Here is a 21,855-nt window from a genome sequence, read left to right on the forward strand (position 1 = left end):
AGCAGAATCACAAGATTTAGTGTTTGTACATTCCTGAGTTTGTTATAATTCATGAATAACATACTGAACTCATGGGAGTGCAGCTATTAACGCTAATTGTCATAAATATTTTCATTTACTTCAACTATTTCTTTATTTTTCTGTTACGTTATATGGGAAACCTATATCTCTCCCCCTAAGTTAAATATAAGCACCGTGGAAAGAAAGTCACCAATTGCTCTTTGTAAATGTTTCAAAGGAAAAATGACAACGTGAACTTCCAAAGAGAATATGTGACAAGCATGTTCAGCTGTCATCACTGAAAATCCAGCCCCACCCCTTTTGACAATCTGAAGGAGGGGATAGTGACTGGAAGGGAATATGATTGTCAATATGCTATGCAAGTTGATGTTAGCACTCCCACAGTGGGAAAAGGGTGTGCACATCCCTGCACCACCAACTGTAGGTGGGCAGGTCAGGCCAGGGCATGGAAGCCATTCTCCAGGGCCAAAAAACTGGCAGTGGTCTGGGCAGGTTAGAAGCCAGACACCACTTAGTGTCTCTGCCTGACAAGCTCACCTAGCAAAAGTACCAAGTCACTGTACATTAAGCAGATGTCCTGGTGCCCCCACAAACATCCACCCTCAATATCCCTTTACAGATGGTGGCGAAACTGGGGCTGCAGTGAGTCCTGTTCAAGTCTAGCCTCCTTTGCAGCCTTTCTCCAAGCGAGGGTAAACAGCCAAGAGGAGAGATGGAGCATGTATGGACTGTTATCCTAAGGCCAAAACTGTTTGCTTCCGAGATGAAGCTGGCTGGCGAGCAGCATGTGCTACACTGTGAGTGACCAGAGAGGAGCCGCTCTCTGTGCCTGGACGTCCCTGACAGTCTGTATACACCACAGCAGGAGAGGTCTCCTTTACCATAGATAGCATTACTAGGCAAAGAGAAGACAGTTCAGGACCCAGGAAAGTGAGCCAGGGAATGTAATGGACCCTGCTTCACAGGGGTGCTCCCTACAACTAGCTGAAGAGATTCAGCTTTTCACCTGGTGATAATAGTGCTGCCTCCCTGGTGGTCTAACATAAGGGACCCGAGAGACACACGCACACACGGGGAGAGAGAGAGAGAGAGAGAGAGGTGTGTGTGTGTGTGTGTGTGTGTGTGTGTGTGTGTGTGTGTGTACGTACATGCATGCAGAGGCCAGAAGTCAATCTCTGGTCGTCTTCCTCAGAAGCTATCCACCTTGGTTTTTGGAGCGGAATCTCTCATTGGCCTTTATATCACCACATAGGCGAGGTTAGCTGGCCAGTGAGCCCCAGGTATCCATCTGTCTCCACCTCCCCAGTGCTGAGATATGTGTGTAGCATCATAACCCAGTTGGGGGCAGAGGCTGCAGTGAGCCCTGTTCAAGTCTATGCACAGGAGTGTGAATGAACCTGTGCATGTGGATGGATAGGCTCGTGATCATTCACATGGAAGCCAGAGTTGATTGTCTTCCTCTGACATGAACGAATGAATGAAACACATCCTCTCATTGAATCAGAAGCCCAGCTTCACCCCCCAGCCCTTGCCTCTGCTTCAGTTAGAGCGGCGGTCTAACCGGCTCTCTAGTCTCTGCCCGCTATGTGGGGGTGACAGGCATGGGAATTTGAGTTCAGGTGCTTATTCTTGCTGAGAAAGCACTGAGTTATCTCCCCAGCCCTAGCCCTGACTTTTTGATTGCTCAAGACAGGGTTTTTCTGTGCAGTAGCATTGGCTGTCCTAGAACTCACTTTATAGACCAGGCTGGCCCTAAACTCAGATATCCACCTGTCTCTGCCTCCTGAGTACTGGGGCTTTTTTAAAATATGTGTCTGGGGATCAAACTCAGATCTTCATGCTTGCACAGAATTTAACCAACTAAACTATCTCCCTAGGTCCCCACAAAAGATTTTTATTTCTCACAACTTAGATGCCCCTCAGCCAAAGAATGGATAAATAAAATGTGGCAAATATACACAATGGAGTACTACTCAGTAGAGAAAAAACAAAGACATGAAATTTGCAGGCAAATGGATGGAACTAGAAAATATCCTGAGTGAGGTAGCCCAGACTCAGAAAGACAAACATGATATGCACTCATGCATAAGTGGATATTAGATGTAAAGCAAAGGATAACCAGACTGCAACCCACAGCTCCAGAGGCTGGCTAGCAGGGAGGACCCTAGGAGGGACACATGGATCACCCAGCAAAGGAGAAATAGATGAGATCTACATGAGCAAACTAGGGGTGAGGGGGGCTAGTGGAGGACAAGGGATGGGGGATGAGAACATAGGGGAACAGGAGGTTCAAGCTGGAACAGGGACAGAATGGGAGAGCAAGGAAAGAGATACCATGATAAATGAAGATACCATGGGTATAGGGAGAAACAGAGTGCTAGGGAAGTTCCCAGGAATCCACAAGGATGACCCCACCTTAGACTACTAGCAATAGTTGAGAGGGTGCCCGAACTGGCCTACTCTGGTGATCAGATGGCTGAATACCCTAACTGTCATCATAGAGCCTTCATCCAGTAACTGATGGAAGCAGATGCAGAGATCCACAGCTGGGTGCCAGACTGAACTCCAGGAGTCTAATCAGTGAGAGAGAGGAGGGATTCTATGAGCAAGGGACATCTAGATCATGATGGGAAAATGTACAGAGATGACTAGCCAAACTAGTGGAAATGTATGAACTGTGGACCAATAGCTGAGGAGCCCCCATGGTACTGGACCTCTGAAGGGTGAGACAATTGTTAACTTAAACTATTTAGGGGCCCCCTAGGCAGTGGGATTGGGACCCATCCCTGGTGCATGAGCCAGCTTTTTGGAGCCTGGTGCCTATGGTGAGATACTTTGCTCAGTCTTGGTGCAGGGAGGAAGGGCTTAGACCTGCCTCAAATGAATGTACTAGGCTCTGCGGACCCCCCCTGGGAGACCTTGCCTTGGAGGAGGTGGAAATGGGGGGTGGGTTGGAGGGAAGACTGGGGGGCAGGAGGAGAGAGGAGAGAAGAATCTGTAAAATAAATAGAAAATCTCTTAATAATAATAAAAAATTGTAGCACAATAATTGCTCGATTTAAAAAAAAGAAAAAAAATTTTAAAAAAAGATTTTTATTTCTCACTATCTCAGAAGCACAATTCTGTAGACAAATAAAGATGGTCTGTAAATATGTTTATGTTTCTCTAAATTAGTGCTTGTAAATGGGGGTGCCCATAACTGGACTATGTATGTACAGACCTTTGCCCTGGGGGAGCAGTTGGTTTATCATCCCTATGCACTGCAATGAACAGTAAAGACTTCTTTCAAGCACCTTTACTCTGAGAAGCCGTTCCAATATCTCATCCCTCAGGACTCCCAATGCAATGTTTGTGACCTTAGAGATATGTAAAGGGAGGTGGCTCAACCTGTAGCCTGTGTCTACTACAGGTGCTAAAAGGATCAATACAGCCTTGCTATGCAAACTGAGACATACTTTCCTGCAGCTGGAGCATCACTTCAAAGTGTGTCAGAAGTACAGAGCACAGAGGGACAGGAGAGATAGTTCAGCAGTTGAGCACTTGCTACTCTAATAGAGGACCCTAACTTAGTTCCCAGCACCTACTTTAGGCAGTTCACAACTGTCTGGAACTCCAGCTTCAGAGGATCAGATGCCCTCTTCTGGCCTCCATTGGCACTGCAGTCATATGCATGAATCTCTCTGTCTCTCTGTCTCTCTGTCTCTCTCTCTCTCTCTCTCTCTCTCTCTCTCTCTCTCTCTCTCGTGCACGCGCACACACACACACACACCGCACACATAATTTAAAATAAACCAAAGATGTTCTAAATGTGTGGTTTTAAATGCAGATGAGGCTAGGGGGATGGTTCAATCAGGAAACTGCCTGCTGTGCAAGCATGGGGAACTGAGTTCCATCCCCTGCATCCATGGGAAAAGCCAGGTGTGGCAGCATGTACTGATAACCTCAGTGTTGGGGTTGGAGAGAATAAGAAAGCCTCTGCGATTCTGGCCAAATCAGTGAGGTTAAGGTTCAATGAGAAAGCTTGGCAAAAATAAATAAATAGACGAACAAACAACGTTGTGAGTGATTGAGGAAGACACTCACCATCCACATCAAGTCTGGCACATAGACGTGCACACACACACACACACACACACACACACGCACACACACACACAAAGTGCAAGGCGTGGTGGCTCAAATTTGTAACCTCACACTCAAGACAAGGCAGGAGGATTGTGAGTTGGAGGCTAGCCTGGGCTACATCAAAAAATTTGCTGACCGAGGGGAAAAAGCAGAATCTCAGAAGCCACCTCCAACCTACAAAATCAATAGCTTCATTTTTAAACCAAGCTGCAGCTGAGCCCCATGCAGATTCAAGTGGAGGACACATGGACCCCTTTTATAACAGCTCACAGCTCAACCGTTTTGTAAACTGCGTGTCCCCTGCTTGATTCTCCAAACAGACTTCTTTGGTAAAACTTGGTTGGTTTCTTGTTTTTCAACCACTTGCAAAGTTAAGCTACTAAATCACCTATGTAAACCATGATTAATTCCTTTGACATTAATAACAGGGTGACTTCTCTCTCCTGTTACCCCAAAGAGCCTGCTAATTGCCCTCCGATTGTTTACCTTTGTATTGTTTTATGAGAGCCCAGAGAAAGATGGAAGATATCCCCCACCAGCCCTGAAACAAGTGCCAGGCAGGTTTTGGAAAGGGTGAACACATGCATGCTATGACTCCACCTTGTTAGCAGAAGGGCTTTGCTGTCTTTGTTTTGTTTTCTTTTTTATGGAAGGGATGACGCCTCCATAATTATAGGTGTTGCTGTTTAAAACTCAGAATGTTTTCCAAACCACCAAAGGGTCACGCCTCCAGCAACCCAGGAGCCATCCAGCTCTCTTTTTCACTCTTCTAAACAGTTGATAGAGACACCTCTGAGCATGACTAGGTTTACATCAAGCATAATGAGGGGCAGAGGGACTGGATCCAGGTACGGCTGCTTCCTGAATAAACATGAAGGAACCACAGGCAAGCCTTCCCCCGCCCCCCAGATTATGGAGGGGTTTTTAATCTATGAAATTCTCAAAGACAGGCAGTTCACCCTTCTAACAAGACAACAGGTTACTATTGTTAAACCCCCCAAAAATAATTAAAACCATTGTTTTAATACTATCCTAAGGCAGTGTAATTAAGTCAGGGTGAGTAATTGTGTATCTGAATTCAAAATAAGATTTTGCATGTAGAGCAAAGTTCTGATGGTAATCTCAGAGAAGTGTCTTGGCTTATATTTCCGAGACACAAGTGCCAGCTCAGCATTACAATAGGCATTGTGAGAAGACTGGAGACAGAATGTGATTATGGAAAAGAAGCAGGCAGGTCTGCCCACCTTCAGGGAACGGCAAGGCCACATGTTCCAAGTGCTGGTAGAGTTTAGGAGGGACGGGTAATGAGCCAATCTTTTTATTGATTAGAACATCCAAACATGGGACTGTTTTTTGTTGTTATTTAAGTAATGTCTACAAAATAACTATCCAGGGACACTTCCTCATTTCTCCCTCCTGGAGGTATTCTTGACCTATTATTAAAAAGAAAAAAAAAAACTTTACAAACATCAAAATCTGATTTGCCAAAGGCTGAATCCTGTGGTATTGGACTGGAATGGAAGGAAGGTATTAATGTGGACAGTGTTCTTAAAATTGACATTCCCAAGATAAGGAGATACAGAAGTCAACCCAGATGTGTAGGCACAGGGGAGTTGACATACAAACACTTTCTAGTTCTGTCCACTGGCACAAGCCAGAAGCAACCACACACTGATAGCAATGAGCACACGTAGCATCTCAAGCTTGGTCTCTAAATACCCTTTTCCAATGAAAGAAAACAGGTCTTCATGAAGAGCTAATGTGCCCTGTGGAAGGGGTAGGGATACCTGGAGCATCTCATAGTGGATTCTAGGGGCAGAGGAAGGAGGAACTTTAGGGGAAGGGCACAAGATTTTACCTATCCCAGGGTTGAGATGTCTTGAACAAGAAAAATAATAGCAATAGGACTTCATATGTATGGAGAAAGGGTCTGACATCCCTATAGATCACTGGGGGGGGCAGCACTCTGTGTTTAACATGTATGGGTAACACTGACAGCCTAGACTACAGAGCTCAGTCAGGTGGCTAACATTCTTTAATGAGCTGGGACTGGCAAATTTGGGTACACAGGGCCCCAACAAAAAAGAGACAAGTGCTGGTGACTACTTTCATCCAGGGCAGAAAGAGTCTTTAAAGAGAGGCACGAAATCCAGATTTTTTTACCTAAACATTTATCAGTTTTCAGATTTTAGCTAATCCAGATTAATATAAGCCACAGAGTATACTGAGCCCCTGTTTATGATGCCCATGTTTGGGGAACCAATTAATCATGTCAATTTAGTGCGACAAGATTTGTTCCTTAAAGGAAAAACAACCAAATGAAGAGAAATATGAAGAATACATTTCAATATTTGTAAGTTCCTCCCCAGACATAAGTCCCTCCAAGTACCCTGGCGAGGGAGGTCATCTATAGCATTATTTTGAGAAAGTCTTGCTGTGTCGCCCAGACTAGCCTCAAACTTACCACCCTCCCACCTCAGCTCCCTAAAGGCTGAGACTACAGCAATGTGCTAACACTACATTCTGAATCACATCATTAGACGCATATCCTGCATCTATGTCTGTCTGCTGTCTACTTTTGCAGTCGGTGAAGAGCCATGAAGTTGGGTCCCTGTTTCCTAGAACTCTAGCTCTTAAAGATGCACAATAAGTATAAACAAGGTCCTAACATGAAGGCGTGTGTGTGTGTGTGTGTGTGTGTGTGCGCACACCGCGTGTACATGAATGTGGAGGGAGGCTATAGGACAACTTCAGGAACTATTGCTTAGGACAGAGTTTCTTACTGGACTGGAATTCACTAAGTAACCAAGGCTGGCTGGCCAGTGAGCTCCAGTTATCTGCTTGGCTCCACCTCCCCACTACTGGAATTTCAGGTACGGGCACATGCTATGAGACCTGGCTTTTTTATGTGGGTTCTGGGGATTGAACTGGTATACTAATGTTAGCAGGGAAAGCATTTGACCTACTGAACTGTTGGCCCAGCCCAAGATGAAAGCCTTTGGTGAAGTATCCAGAGCAGAAGGACCATGTCTGGAAGGACAGTACAATGAACATCCCTTGCACATGATGTCAGCTCGCTGAAGATGGACAATTTCATCACAGTAGGTTGAAGTCATAGAGATTCTTTGACTCTTAAGGACAGGGGTCTGTGCCCCAGAGTAGGATGTGAGCTCTGTGAGTCTTAGAAACTTCTCAGATCATTGTCCATTGCAGAACCCCTGGACTCCATAAACACTTCCAGTGTGAGAGACCCAAAGGTCCTAAGTCCCTCTGCCCTCAACATTATTCTCCCACAGTAGCCAGCATCCTTTTCTAGAACAATTCAATAGATAAAGCCAAGAATAATTCTCCCTGGTGATGCTAAAGTCATTAGTATTCTTCAGCAAAGCCTTCAGACCCTGTAGATCAGAATCACCTGGGAGAGAGGCCTCCCCAAGTCTACCAATTCTACCATAGCCAAGTGTTGGGAAGGTGCCAGCTAGTTCTTATATATGTAAAAACAGAAGGGAAGCTTGACAAAGGGCAACACACAAAGGAATGAATCAGGATGTCACAGCATTGTCAAAGTTTCCTACACGTCATGAACTCTAATGGCCTCTGTTTCCACAGATGGAAATAGAGTCACCAAAAGGTTAGTTGAAATGCCCAAGAATGAGAAATGGTATAGTCTGGGCTACTTGCTGACTCCCATATCTACTAAAAATGCCAGCTCCAGTTATGTCTAGCCAGCACATGAAGATGAATGAGTTCCCAGATCTTTCCTAGCCTTGGTGATGGCATCCCAAGGATGAAATAGGACACTGAGAGCATACCATACATCATGGTGTGTTCCCTAAAGGCTCAGTGAGGTTTGAATCCCAGGAATAATGACTCTCAAGCTTCTCTACACTTGACTGGGAATAGTCTTAGACTGAGTAGGATCAGACCATCAGTAGTATGTGTGTGTGTGTGTGTGTGTGTGTGTGTGTGTGTGTGTGTAAGCACACATGTATATGCATGCAGATGCATGTTCACCTGCAGGCAGAGAACAAATTGGCTGTCATTCCTCATTGGCTACCTACCTTGCTCTTTGAGACAGAGTTCCTTAGTGGTCTGGAACTCACCTAATAGGCTAGGCTGGCTAGCCAGAAAATCTCAGGGATCCACCTTTCTCTACCCCCAATCCCAAGACTTATAAGCATGTGCCATCAAATCCAGCCTCCCCGCCCCCATGGGTGCTGGGGATTGAACTCGGGTCCTCGTGCTTGCTTGACCAATGGAGCCATCTTCCCAGCTCGATCTCACATCCTCACATCATGCTCAGAGAAATTAGCCAGGTACAGGAAGACAAATACCCCTCACCAATTCTTCCTGCAAGAATAAGATCAAGCCAGACATAGTAGCACCTGTAATCTAACACTTAGGAGGTAGAAAGAGGAAGACTAGGAATTCAAGGCCAGCCTTGGCTACATAATGAGTGTGAGGCAAGCCTGGGCTTTGTAAGAAAAAGGGCAAAGAAGGAAAGAAAGACGAGGGAGAGAGGGCTGGTGGCACTTATTCCCATCAGATCTGGAAGTCAGCACCCTCTCTAGCAGGGGATTTCCCTTGGAGCTGGGTTAGCTTCCTTGGGTCGAAATTTCAACCTCGTTCATTGCCTTGTGGAGCCAGGTAAGTTTTGGGTTGGGAGTCATATGCATTGTAGGGTGCTGAGCAATGTAAGTCTGGTACCTGCCTCCAGTGGGAACAACCAAAAATGTCTCTAGACCTAGCCAAATACCCACAAGGGTCAAAATTGCTCTATGGTGCAAACCACCTGCTGTGGAGAACCCCAGAGCAGGCATGTAGTATCTCTGGCCACCAGCATTCCAGTCCTTGCCAAAGGTATTTATCTGATCACTTCCTCTCCCAGGAAGAGCAGCAGCCAGCCTGTTTCTATCTGTAATTGAGTAACCCAGCCATTTCCTTTGCAAACAGAGTAGCTGGAGATGGGCTGTTTGCCGTTCGCACAGAGCTTCGAGGTGGGCTCCTCTGCTGTGTGGGCTACCAACCCATTTCCAGTTTGGCAACCTCCAGACCGCAGAGCTGGTCCCATCCTGAGGAAGCCGATTTTATGAGGGCCTGTGACTTAAGAAACCAAGTCCAGTGTGTGGTGAGCCTCAACCTACAACCGAAATACCATACAGGAAGTGGCAAGCAATGGAATCCGGACTAGGGTATGGCCTCTTATAAAGTTCTGATTAAAGCTCGCCTTTCCCTGAGAAGCCTGGGGCATTCTCAGTTCCAGGGCAGGAGGCTCAAAGGTGACTGGACGGATTTCCCCGGGCGGGGTCGGCTCCTCTCACCTTCACCTCCATTCACTGGTCCCCATCTCCCTGGGGCTGCTGCGCAACACACATTGCCTAACTGAAGCTGCCATTTTAATGAGCGGCTGTGGAAAAGCTGAGGTGAAGGCCGGCCTGAAAGAACAACTCGGGGAAAGTAATTTGTTCCCAAAGCTCTGGCTCACTTTGGCGCCTAACCCTGTGACAGAAAGTACCTTTGACTTTGGAGGGTCCTCTCCTGAGAAGCAGAAGCAGGCCACCGACCAGGCCCCTCCCAAAAGCAGGACAGATGTCATTAGCACTCAGGCGCTCCCTCAGCAAACACTAGTGCAGCTCACTGAGTATTAAGCAACACGGACAGCTCCAGAGAACGGCAATAAATTAAATAGGGAAAGCCCTTGCCTTCCAAGGGGATTCTGTCCCAGGGAGTGTCTTGGTGAACTACGTCATTTTTGAATGAAACATTTTCTGTGGTGTGTGTGCGCGCGCGCACTTACGGGAGGGGGGAGTGTGCATGCACGTGCGTGCAGAGGCCTGAAGTCAACCTTGGATGCCCCTGGGGAGCTGTCTACTTTATTTTGAACCAGTAGCTCTCTCTGACCTAGAACTCAGCAAGCAGACTAGGCTGACTGGCAAGTAAGTCACAGAGATCCTCCTGTCTCTGCTTCCCCAGGGCTGGGATTTCAAGTATGCACTATCACACTTTGCTTTTTTTTTTTTTTTAATGTGGGTGCTAGGAATTGAATTCAGGTCCTCATATTTGCATGGTGAGCACTTTACCAACTAAACTATCTCCCCAGTGCTCCCAACCCCCATTTTTTTTCCTAAAGAAGAAACTCGGAGTGTTCGTTGTTAATATAAATGGAGCAGGTCAGCAAAAGGGATACCAAAGACAACTTGTATGGCTCCTGAGATTCTAGCGCTGACTACAGCAAACAGGTGATAATGGTGAGGTGGTTCAGAACATACCACAAAAGCCATCGAAAAGCTAATTTACCAACAACTGCAGCTAAAAGCCAAGCCTCCAGGATCTATGCCCTCCGCACACCTGGAAATCCTGACTCAAAAAAGAAAGTGATATCAAAAACACTTAGGGGGGCAGGGGAGACGAAAGGAGGGGAGAGAAGCAGGGTGGTGTTGAGGGAGGGGTGGAGAGAGGGTGAGGATAAGTGGGGGGAGAAAGAGGAGGGAGGGAGGCAGGAAGGGAGGGAGGGAGGGAGGGAGGGAGGGAGGGAGGGAGGGAATCTCAGTTGCATGCTAGCTGTACCATTGCATTGAAGAGCTCCAAGTCCGGAGAGAAATGGGGGGATGAAGATTATGTGGCTGGCGTACCTACAACACTCCAACTGGCACAACAAAACCAGCCCTTCCTCCAGGCAACAGAAAATAGCCTCTTCTGGAAGCTTGTCTCGGCACACAGAGCAGCAGAAGGCAGGAGAGGCCAATCAAATCTTCCCTGCTCTCTCTAGCAAGTGCCAGGGCAGTGGGAATCTTATGCTCCAGGGGAACACATTGTGGATTTTCTGGGTCAGAATTCAGAAGTTCGAATTCTGGGCGAGCGATGATAATGGTCTGTATCATTTATATTGTGGTCCCCGAGGAAGATGCGGAATCAGGGCTCCAAAAACATGGAGCCAGGCTGGCCAGCTGCTTGCCGGGTGGAGCATGGTGCTGGCTCAGAGGTCATGTGTTTGCCAAGGGCTTGCCAGCCCAGTACCGGGTTGTTTGTTTGTTTCCATCGTCCCTGTAAACAGTTTGCTCTCCGTCCAGGGGAACAAGCTAGTGGAAGCAGAGCAAAATACACACACATGCTACCAACAGGGATCCACCCTGGCATCTAAGGAAGCCAGATTTTTCTAGGGCAAGGAGAGGCTTAAAGAGGAAGAACCTGGCTTGTCTCGGGGTTTCAGCTCCTGCTGAGGACTGAATAATAAAAACTCACAGGAGCCCTTTCGTTGGGGAGCAATGCAAAAATTGGCTCTTCCAGTTTATAATAAAAGAAAACAGACCTTAGGACTCTACCCCGTCTAGCATGCTCACAGTCTTCTACGATTCACGCCCTTCCAGAGCACTACGTGAGAGACGATAATAGTATATGCCGATGTGATGTGTCAATGGTACAATGAGTCTATGTAGTTGGGACTGTGCTGGGGATATTGGTGTGTTCCGCTTTTTAATCTTCTATTATTATATTGTTGTGCAAGCATACTGTGTGTGGAGGTGGCCACAGCACATGTAGGGAGGTCTGAGGACAGCACTGTGGATGGCTCTCTCCTTCCACCATTATATAGGTCCTGGAGAGTGAGCTCTGGTCACCAGGTCTGTGCTGTAAGCGCCTTTTCCTGCTGAGGCATCTTGCTGGGCCTTCCCCCTCTTGCCTCTACCTGGCTTCATCGTCCTTAGTTTGGGCACTGTTGATCTTTGCCATCCCTTCCGGTCTCAGCTGAAATGTCACATCCTTGGAGACCTTTCCTGAGTCACCCCCACCCCTCAGATTTAATATCTAAACTCCTCAGTTGTTTCCTGGTTTGTTTATTCATGCATTGCCAGGCTCCCCACAGAAAAATCTGCCTCATGTGGCCACAGACTGAACTACTATGCTCACCTGGCCCGACTCCCTGGCAGATGATAGGTGAGTGTTTGAAAGGATGATTAATGAACTACCAAATGACAGGACCACTATGCCATCAAGTGACTCTGTCTTTTCTTCTTCCACATGAAGTAATGATGCTGACACCTGACTTAGAAGTGAGAGATCCAGGGGCCGGGGAGATGGCTCTGTCACTAAAGAATTTGTCACACAAACATCACAACCTGAGTTCCATCGAAAGAACTTACATTAAAAGGCCATGTATAGTGGTTGGAGAGGCAGAGACTGGCAGCTCCCCGAGGCTCACTGGCCACCCACCCTGTATAAGCCAGGAGCCTCAGGCCAATGAGATGCCTTGCTGTAAAAAATAAGCTAGATAGCTCCTGAGGAATGGTAGCCAAGGTTGACTTGTGGCTTCTAAATGCACATGCAAATATGTGTGTCCACATGCAGACACACCAACAAGGGCACACACATATACACAACAAGAAAAAAAAAGGAATAAGAGAATCAGTTGGAAATGAAAGGTCTGTTGACAGAGGCATGAAGGACCTCTGAAACCCCCTGAGGACTCCCCCATGCCTGTGACGAACAGCACCCAGTCCTATGTGACAGTTTGATAGCAAACCAAAAAGCAAACACACAGAACCCAGGCCTTTGGTCTCTTTCCAGACACATTTACATGCATTCTCATAGATGCACAGAATTTCATGGACACCAGGGTCACCAAGATATTTTAACGATGTGAAGAGGTACCTAGGAGACCTATCAACAGCTTACAAGATTGGAAACAGGAATAAAGCAAAGAAAAGGTTATATTCAGAACAGGAGTGCACAATGCAGTCACAAAAGTATACAAGTGACTATGTAAATTGTACATACGATGCACATATTATACACAAACATGGTACAAACAGCACACACTAGGCATGGCACACCATACACATAAACACCATACATCACACACAACTGTAAACACACACTGTATGCATATAACACACATACACCATGCATGTACATCATACACTCCCACTATACAATATGCACATATTGTGCATACCTCTCCACACATCATACACTGTATACATACACACACTATTCACACTTTACACAAATATATACATATATATTATACATACATCTGACATACAGATACACTGCACACACATCATGTACTGCTATGTATATATGATACACACAACATACACACAGCGTACACAGTACACACACCATATGCTGTGCACAGACCACACACATCGTACACACTTCATATACTGCATACACCTATGATATAACCAGTATACACACACCATACACATTATACATACACCATACACACTACACACATTATATATACTTAGTACATACATCGTACACACCATACACACATGCTACACATACCATACACACAGCACACAAAAAACCATCCACATATCCCATACACTCCCACACATCAGTCCCACACGTATACACAAGGTGTAAACACACAGATACATACTTAATGCTCCACCTTGAATGTAGTTCATTTGAAACCATTACCTGGAAGTTACCTGCCCTTATCCCAACAATGACTCCATTCACCCAGGCACATTCAGGCCTCCCTTTCCAGAATTTCCAAGGTGAACTGAAAATGATGCTTAAGATGTTGCCTCTTCTGGGAACGTTCACCATATTGCTCTATTTGATATTTGAAAATGACCAAAGAAAAGTTGAGAGCATACCTTAGAGCGAGGTACCGGGCAGGGAATCCCAGGTATTTTCTGAAAGATGGGTTCCCGATTGTTCCCTGTGCTTCAGAAAGTAGCTTTCAAGGTAGCAATGAAAAGTGAAATTGGAACGAGAATACCTCACTGGTGGAGTCACTTCAGCAAGCATGCGGTTACCCGAGGTAGGGAATCCTGAAGGACAGCATTCTTTGGCATCTATAATGCACACCATGTTCATGTAAACATTCTATAGGATCACTGACAGAATAGCCTTATATGGAGAACACAGCTTACAAGGGCACACCCCCACTGCAACATGCTAAATCTTCCTCCAGGGACCCGGATTTCTGTTCTGGTAACTAAAACAAGACTTTAACATGTGACCCCAGCTGTTTCTCTATCAGGAAGTGGATTGTCATGACCCAAATCACTCGCTCTGTCAGTCACAGGGCTGCATAATCATACGTTCACTTTTTCCTGTTGGGAAAATAATGAATATTGGAGACAGAAAAGCTGGAAGACAGTGAATGTGTGTATTACCTAACCTCATATATATGATCAAGTCATACTTCTGCAGTGTTCTCTTGGATCTCTCTCTGGTGTGAGTGTGTGGCATGCTCTGTGGAGAACAAACTCAGAATGGCAAGTCAATTCTGCCACTTTCTAGCTGTGGGACAACAGCTAGCCACCCTGTGCTTCTGTCTAGTCACCTGCAAAATGGGAATGGTGTGTGTGCACACTGGGAGGAACAAGGAAGAGACTGGAGAACACAAGAATCACAGCCCCGTGTCTGACACGGGCTAAGTATTCAAATTCATTATATTCATGGTCTTATCACTATACAGTGTGGAAGGCAGCTGTTATCGCCACAAATTATAGTGTGAGCTTTTTCCTTGACAGAATGTTCAATTCCATTACAAGAGTGTAATTCAAACTTGGAGCTATTAATCTGTTAGTTGGAACTATCCACAGGTTTGTAAACAGAAAAAGCTGTAGCCTGGGAGGAAGGACTGAACATCAAAGCCACTGGAGAGAATTAAAAAAAAAAAAGTCTTAGACATTCACTACCCACAGTCTCAGCGTCTCAGACAGTGGGTTCAAGCATAGATTTGTTTAGATGTTTAAAACTCAATTGATGTGGGGGGCTATGTGTGCCCACATGGCAGACCGGGAATGGGAGGTTGTTAGTGGTACCTGGTGCTGCTAAGCATGGTTACATTGCTCAGGACTGCCGGCCACTCAAATAACTTTCTGAATATTTAAAACAGCAATGCTGGGTCTGAGAAGCCTTGCTTACTCCTAGCCAGCTCTGTGACCCCCAAACCATCAGGATAACTCGTTTAGGAAGCAGGCACCACACTAATGCTTCATGTGAATTATTATGGAAGCACCTTTCCCGACAGGCCTATGAGGATTAAGACCTTCACCCCAAATTGCACAGCTCACAAGTGGCTTGGCTGTAGTCTGAATTCATAACGCTGAGCCTGCCATCTCAGTTCTTACAGGTCTTGCCTTGTTTTAAATGTCTCCATGTCCTGAGGTGTTTGTGGAGATACACTAAACTCAATGGTAATAGAGATCCCTCCAGACACGCAAACTCCATTCCAAATGTTTTAGAACCCTGAGACTATGGAGAGAAGGGTTAGTCATGAAGAATACAACAGAAAAGGAGCCATGGTTGATTCTTGATGTCTGCTACAGGTGTGGGAGAAGCATGTAATGGTATTCTGGCCACAGGTTTGCCATCCTTAGACTCAATGACCTTTATTTAAGGTCTAGCCAGGTGGCAGCCACCCATGTTCCTATATTTCCCTCTGTGAACATTCTCACTTTTTGGCCAAGATCTCATTTCTTGCAAAGTTGTACACACCAAAGAGAATCAAGGGTTGAAGTCTGCTAAAAGGATTTATTCCATCCACTGCTGTCTCTGGTTGCAGAGAAACCACTGAAGTCTCTCAGTTCCTCACCTACACAGATAGAAAACATCAAAGTTCATTTAAAAAAAAAATCCCAGCACACTTCCACCCAGAATTAAAGCCAAAAACAAACAGCTCTGGGCGTTGGACTGATTTCATAAAACAATTGGAGTGGCAGCCACCAGTCACTCTGAACTTGCAGGAGGCAAAAAAATAATCGAAATTGTTTTAAAAAATTATGCAATTGAGATCGCTGGGGCCGGGGGAGAAAGAGCAGAAATCATACAAACCAAATAAAGTCACTTACCAACAAATACTTAAACCACTACAGTTAAGTTACAGAAGCAAAGCTCATTTTTAGTTACAAAGATCTGAGGGATGGGGTGGGAAGTAAACAAAAGTCCTCAGAGAAAATCATTAATAAAACACTCTGAAATACTTTCCCACAAGTCATTTTTTTTTAAAAGTAAGCTACACTCTAGTGTGTTTTCTTTCTTTCTTTTTAAAGACCCAAAAAACAACAACAAAATCTCCCACATTCCTGTCCAAATAAGACCTTGTGAGCTTTCAACCCAAACTCTTGGCATTCTTTTGTCCTAGCATTTATTCTATCTGTGAGGTACCACTTGAAAAAAAAAATCTTCAAAAAAGTCAAAACAAGCTGAGTGATTAATAGGGGGTGTGTGTGTAATAAGTGAGGAAAGGAAGCAAACCCAGTCAAACCCACCCCAAAAGAAACCAAAAGAAAACTTGGGCTTACAACCTTGCAGTGTATAATCTCATGAACTTCCTGTTTACTAACAACACATACACACACAAAACCACCCACGTCAAGTTTTCCAGGAAGTTAGATATGTAAATAAAACATTTTGGTCTTCTTTAGTAAAATGAATGTATTTTCTTCCCAAACCACCTCTAAGACCGTTGAATGAAGGGGGGGGGGGCAGCTTTCATTAAAAAAGTGAGAAACAAGATCCTTGGGGTCATATTTTGACCTTCCTGCAGATCCCAAGATATACAAAGATAAAACACAGAGCACATGGTTGTTTTTTCTTATGCAACAAGCTGTTTTTTAATCAGCTGTCTGAGAGCAAAGCAATCTATTTATGCAACACAAAAGTAAATAGCTATTGAAAACTTCTCAAATAAGATGGGTTTTTGCTAATGTCACGCTTAAAGCAACTGTACACATCCTTTCTCTTCCTGCCATCCTAGCCGTATCTACAAGGCACTAACACATTGTGATGAAAAGAACGAGTCAGTAATTATCCAGATGTTGTGTTTAGTCACCAATGGCTGGAGTTTCCCGTATTTGTGCTTAGTGTCTCTGGGAGCTGGCTGAGAAGGCTCTTTGAGAATTCTCTTCATTTTAGGCTCACCAGGCCATCAGAGGCAACTTGCACCCAGTGTGAAAGCTTTAGCATTTCCAACCTGAGGAAGGCAGTTTAGTTGGGATGTTCCTTGTAAGTAGGCCTCAAAGAATGCACTTTTTCTAACTATGGAATTTGAGAACTATCTTTTCTATCTGTCCAAGTCCACAATCTTGCTGTGGTCTACGAGTTGGAGAAGGGAAAACCACCCAAGTCTGTATCCTTTTCCTTTCCTCCAAACACCCCTCCCACCAGAACCCGAAGAAATGTCATCTCTTCTAGATGAAGGCCACTCCTTCAAGTCCCTACATCTCGAATGGCCGAGAGGTAGAATGAGACTTGTTTCAACTCCCTTCCACCTCCCCCAAGCCTTCTTTCAGTAATTCAACTCATTCTGGAGTCTCCATTCACTCCAAAGCCACCTCATGCCCAGCCACAGAGGCCCAGGAGGTGATAGGATGGCACAAACTCAGAAGTCACACAGCCCCAAGACCTCATCCTGCTTCATCCAATAGTGAGTGGTGTGAGCTCTGGTAAGTCACTTTCCCACAATCTCAAGCTCCAATCTCTGTCCTCATCTGCGGAGTGGATGCAGTGAGTCTCTTGGCATCCTAGAGCTCTTTGAGGATTGCATTAGTTCACATTCTCTGATCAACATACATTAAGAAGGGAGAGGTGTGAAGGAAAGTAATCTCAAAAATGCCCATGAGCGAAAACAGGAAGTGGAAGGAAATCTGAAGAGCTGCGTGGTGGTTTGAAAAAAAAAAAAAAAAAAATGGCTCCCAAAGGGAATAGAACTATTAGGAGGTGTGGCCTTGTTGGAGTAGGTGTGGTCTTGTTGGGGGAAGTGTGTCACTGTGGAGGTGGGGTTTGAGGTCTCATATATGCTCAAGCCACACCCAGTGTGGCAGACCACTTCCTGTTGCCTGCGTATCAAGATGTAGGACTCTCAACTACTTCTCCAGCACCATGTCTACCTGCATGCTGCCATGTCCCACCATGGTGATAACAGACCAAACCTCTGAAAACGGAAGCCACCCCACTAAACGTTTTTCTTTGTAAGAGTTGCCATGGTCATGGCGTCTCTTCACAGCGATAGAAACACTAAGACAAGCTGTCAGTGTCAGAGTGAGCAGTGCTTGCTTGTCTTCCCACTGTGACCAAACAACCAACAGAAACAACTTACAGGAAGAGAGGTCTCAGAGGGTTTGGGTCCGTCGTGGCAGAGAAGGCATGGCCGTAGGAACAGCTCAGTCAACGTCAACAGCAATGGGAGGCAGCTGGTCACACAATGGTGGCCAAACAGGAAGCAGAGACCTAGACCAGCTCACGTGGCAGATGTAGCTAACCTTCAAAGTATGTCTCTGCCAATCAGGCCTCCCAAAACTGGGCTACAAACGACTGAGCCTGGGGAGACAGCTTAAGCTTCAGCAGACTCAGACCGTGTGGCAGGCAGGTCTGCAGCAGGACGGAGAGGGAAAAAGGGAGTTCAAAAACGGAAAGTCTTAGCTCCTGTGCAGTTCAAGAGGGGCTCTATCAGGTCAGTAAAGTCCTGAAGCTCAGTTACTTGTGTGCAATAGTAAGAGCCCACATTAGTGTCCTGCTAATCTGAGGAGCCACCACCAGGATTATGTAATGGTGAATACGACAACCCAAGCCCCACGGTGAGCACACTCCTCCAAAAGACAACAGTGGCAATGGCTGGGATGATGATGGTAATGATGATGCTGTCCCTTCCAATAACATTCCCGCAATGTAGCTTACTATGTTCATACACCTCCCCCCGCCCATACACACACACAAGGCTGCCCGATCCTTTATTCCTGAGCTAATCTGGCACATCCTTGTCACCCAGCAAGGACTCAATTAACCTTCCCTTGCAAACAAGTACTGGGCAATAAGCTGTATTTCGTTATCACCAATCAGTAAAGGTAAGTCTTACGATCATCCCAGCTGTACAGCATGATTCTAGTCCAGATGAATTCAACCCAGTCGGGAGAAGTATTCCAGGCCACTGATGTTTCCGTGCCACTTAACTTTGTACTCAGAATGAGGTACAAGATTGTATCTAAGAATATATGAATACCCAGTGCCCAACAAAGTAAGTTTTATATGTGACTTCCTACAGGCGACGGAATGATCAGTGGATGAAAAGACTAGCCTAGAGTAGATAGCTCAGCATCAGAAGCAAGAAAGGCACTGCCTCAAACTGGACGGTCACCAGCGGCTCCCAGAAGTTGCCAACTGACACCCCACTCCCACCCCCACCCCGGCACACGCATGTATAACACATACATGTAATTTTTTTTTAAAGAAACACAAGATGTGTAAAGTAATAGGAAAATGAGACACACAAGGAAACTGGAAGCAGTCAAAATCATCTCTGAACTGCTTAGATGTCGGAATTATCAAACAAACAAAAAAAAACTATCAAAGATAAACCACGAGAGGGGACATGAGGCACTGAGAAAGGGAAGGGGCACAGGGTCACACTCCACATGAGAATGGAAAGGAGGCGGAGGGAGAGAGAGGAAGGCACAAAAGGGGGGAAGGGGGTGGAGGGGGGAAGCTGGGAGAGAAGGAACAAAACCAAACTTGGTAGGAAAAATGCCATGATAAAACGGACCTCTGTAGGCTGATAAAAAAATTGTAATTAAAGAAGTTAAAAATTAAATAAAAGTAAAAGGTTATTGCGACTGCGTCCCAAGAGAAAATAGAAAATATTTTTAAGTGAATAAAAAGCACAAGACATCAGGATGTGTCGGATGCAGTCACAGTAGTAGCTAGGAGAATGTTACAGCATCTCCTGTATGACAGGAGGAAAGGGATTACATCACCAACCAGCCATCAAATTAGAAAGCAGCCAGAATAAGAGCAGAGAAGTCTGTGGCAGACAGAAGACAATCCCAGGAAGTGCATTAACTAGTGAAATGGAAACAAATACCTGGTTTTCAGTAAACTGATGAACTACCAGTAAAATAAAGCAAAACCATACAAATCAGCAACCTCCTGAATGAAGAGCACAGACCATGACAGAGACCTAAATGATCATGATCGACATGAAGAATAAGGCCACAGACATCAATTCAAAAATCTCGGACCGAGGTCTGGGGAAATGGTTCAGCAGTTAAGAGCACCAGTCACTCTTTCCGAGAGAGGACCCAGGTTCAGTTCCCATCACCCACATGGCGGCCCACAATGTCCAGAACTCTAGTTCCAAAGTATCTGATACATTCTTCCGACCTCTACAGGCACCCAGTGCACACACACACACACACACTCATGCAGGCAAAACACTCATACACACAAAAGAAAATAAATACATCTAAAAACAAAAGTTTTAAATTAGTATTAACAGATCTGTTTTTAAAAACAACAGATTATCGGGATTCACTCAAGAAGAAACCAGTAACCTGAATAAACTTGGGTTTGTTTTTTAAATAGAAATCAGTAAAGAAAAAAGAACTTCCCTAACAAACCAAGACAAACAAACAAATGGGAAAAGAAAGAACAAAGCAAACAAGAGGAAAAAAAAAAAAACAGCTCAGCCTCACATGATTTCACTGGCAAATTCCAACAAACACTGAAAGATGAAACAAAACCAAATCTAAACAATCTTTCCCAGAAAACAGAAGAGGCGGGAGCCCTTCCCAGCTCATAAATGAGACCACCATTAATCCAGTGCCAAAACCAGACAGAGGCAATGCAAACATTTTCAGACCAATAACTTTCACGAATATAACTGCAAAACTCAACAACAACAAAAAATAAGATAGAAAACTGAGCAGTACGCAATAACAGTGCTGGACAACCACACAGGGCTCACCCAAGGAAGGCAAAGCTACTTAATACTCAACAGTTCATCAATGTGATCCTAGTACCAGACATTGAGAATACCACCTGATCAGATACTTGATGGGGAAAAAAAACTTTAGTCTTTATTTATGATGTAAAATGTTCTGAAAAAAAAGGGACAGAAATAAAAAAAAACCATGCAGGTCAGAAAGACATGGACAAAACTGTCCCATGCATGGACAATACGAATGAATGTCCACGTGTAAAGCCTGAGAAACCTCAGGGTTTGGCAACACACTCTGAGAAATGCCAAGTGGTTCCTGTGTGATCATTCCATGAGAACTATTATTGTACTTCTGTAAATTAGTAAAGACCATTTTCTTTTAAGGCAAGGTCTCCCTCTTTAGCCAAGGCTGGCCTAGAACTAACTATATAACTCAGGATGACTTCAAACTTATGGCAATCCCCTTGCCTCAGCCTCCTAAGTGTACAGATTACAAGTACAAGCCATCGTTCCAAGTTAATTTAAATTTTGAAAAATCTCATTTATACTAGTTTCCCCACCAAAAAAAGGAAGATATACTTTGTAGGTAAAAATCTATCAAAACGAGTAACAGAAAGCATATGAGGGATCACCACAAAACAGATCAAAAGGGGTTGGGATTTAGCTCAGTGGTAGAGCCCTTGCCTAGCAAGTGCAAGGCCCTGGGTTTGGACCTCAGCTCCAGTAAAAAAATAAATAATAATAATAATAATAAACAGATCAATGAAGAGACATACCATGTTCATGGATGGAAAGACTCAGAATAGTTAAGAGTCCAATTCTTCAAAAGCTGCCACACACACACACACACACACACACACACACACACAATTTGATTTTTTGAGACAGAGTTTCTCTCTGTAGCCCTGGCTATCCTGGAACTCACTTTGTAGACCAGACTAGCCTCAAACTCACAGAGATCCGCCTGCCTCTGCCTCCCAAGTGTTGGGATTAAAGTCGTGCACCGCTGCTGCCCAGCTCTGCCACAT

At 45.0% G+C, this 21,855-nt stretch overlaps 1 protein-coding gene across 2 annotated transcripts in view; it reads right to left on the bottom strand.

Moving 5' to 3' along the window:
• Eif4e3 (eukaryotic translation initiation factor 4E family member 3) overlaps positions 1-21,855 on the bottom strand; it is a 238,014-nt gene that overhangs the window by 96,492 nt on the left and 119,667 nt on the right. The gene's annotated exons all lie outside the window — the stretch shown is intronic.

Source organism: Peromyscus leucopus, chromosome 3, assembly GCF_004664715.2.
Source record: "Peromyscus leucopus breed LL Stock chromosome 3, UCI_PerLeu_2.1, whole genome shotgun sequence".
NCBI lineage: Eukaryota > Metazoa > Chordata > Mammalia > Rodentia > Cricetidae > Peromyscus > Peromyscus leucopus.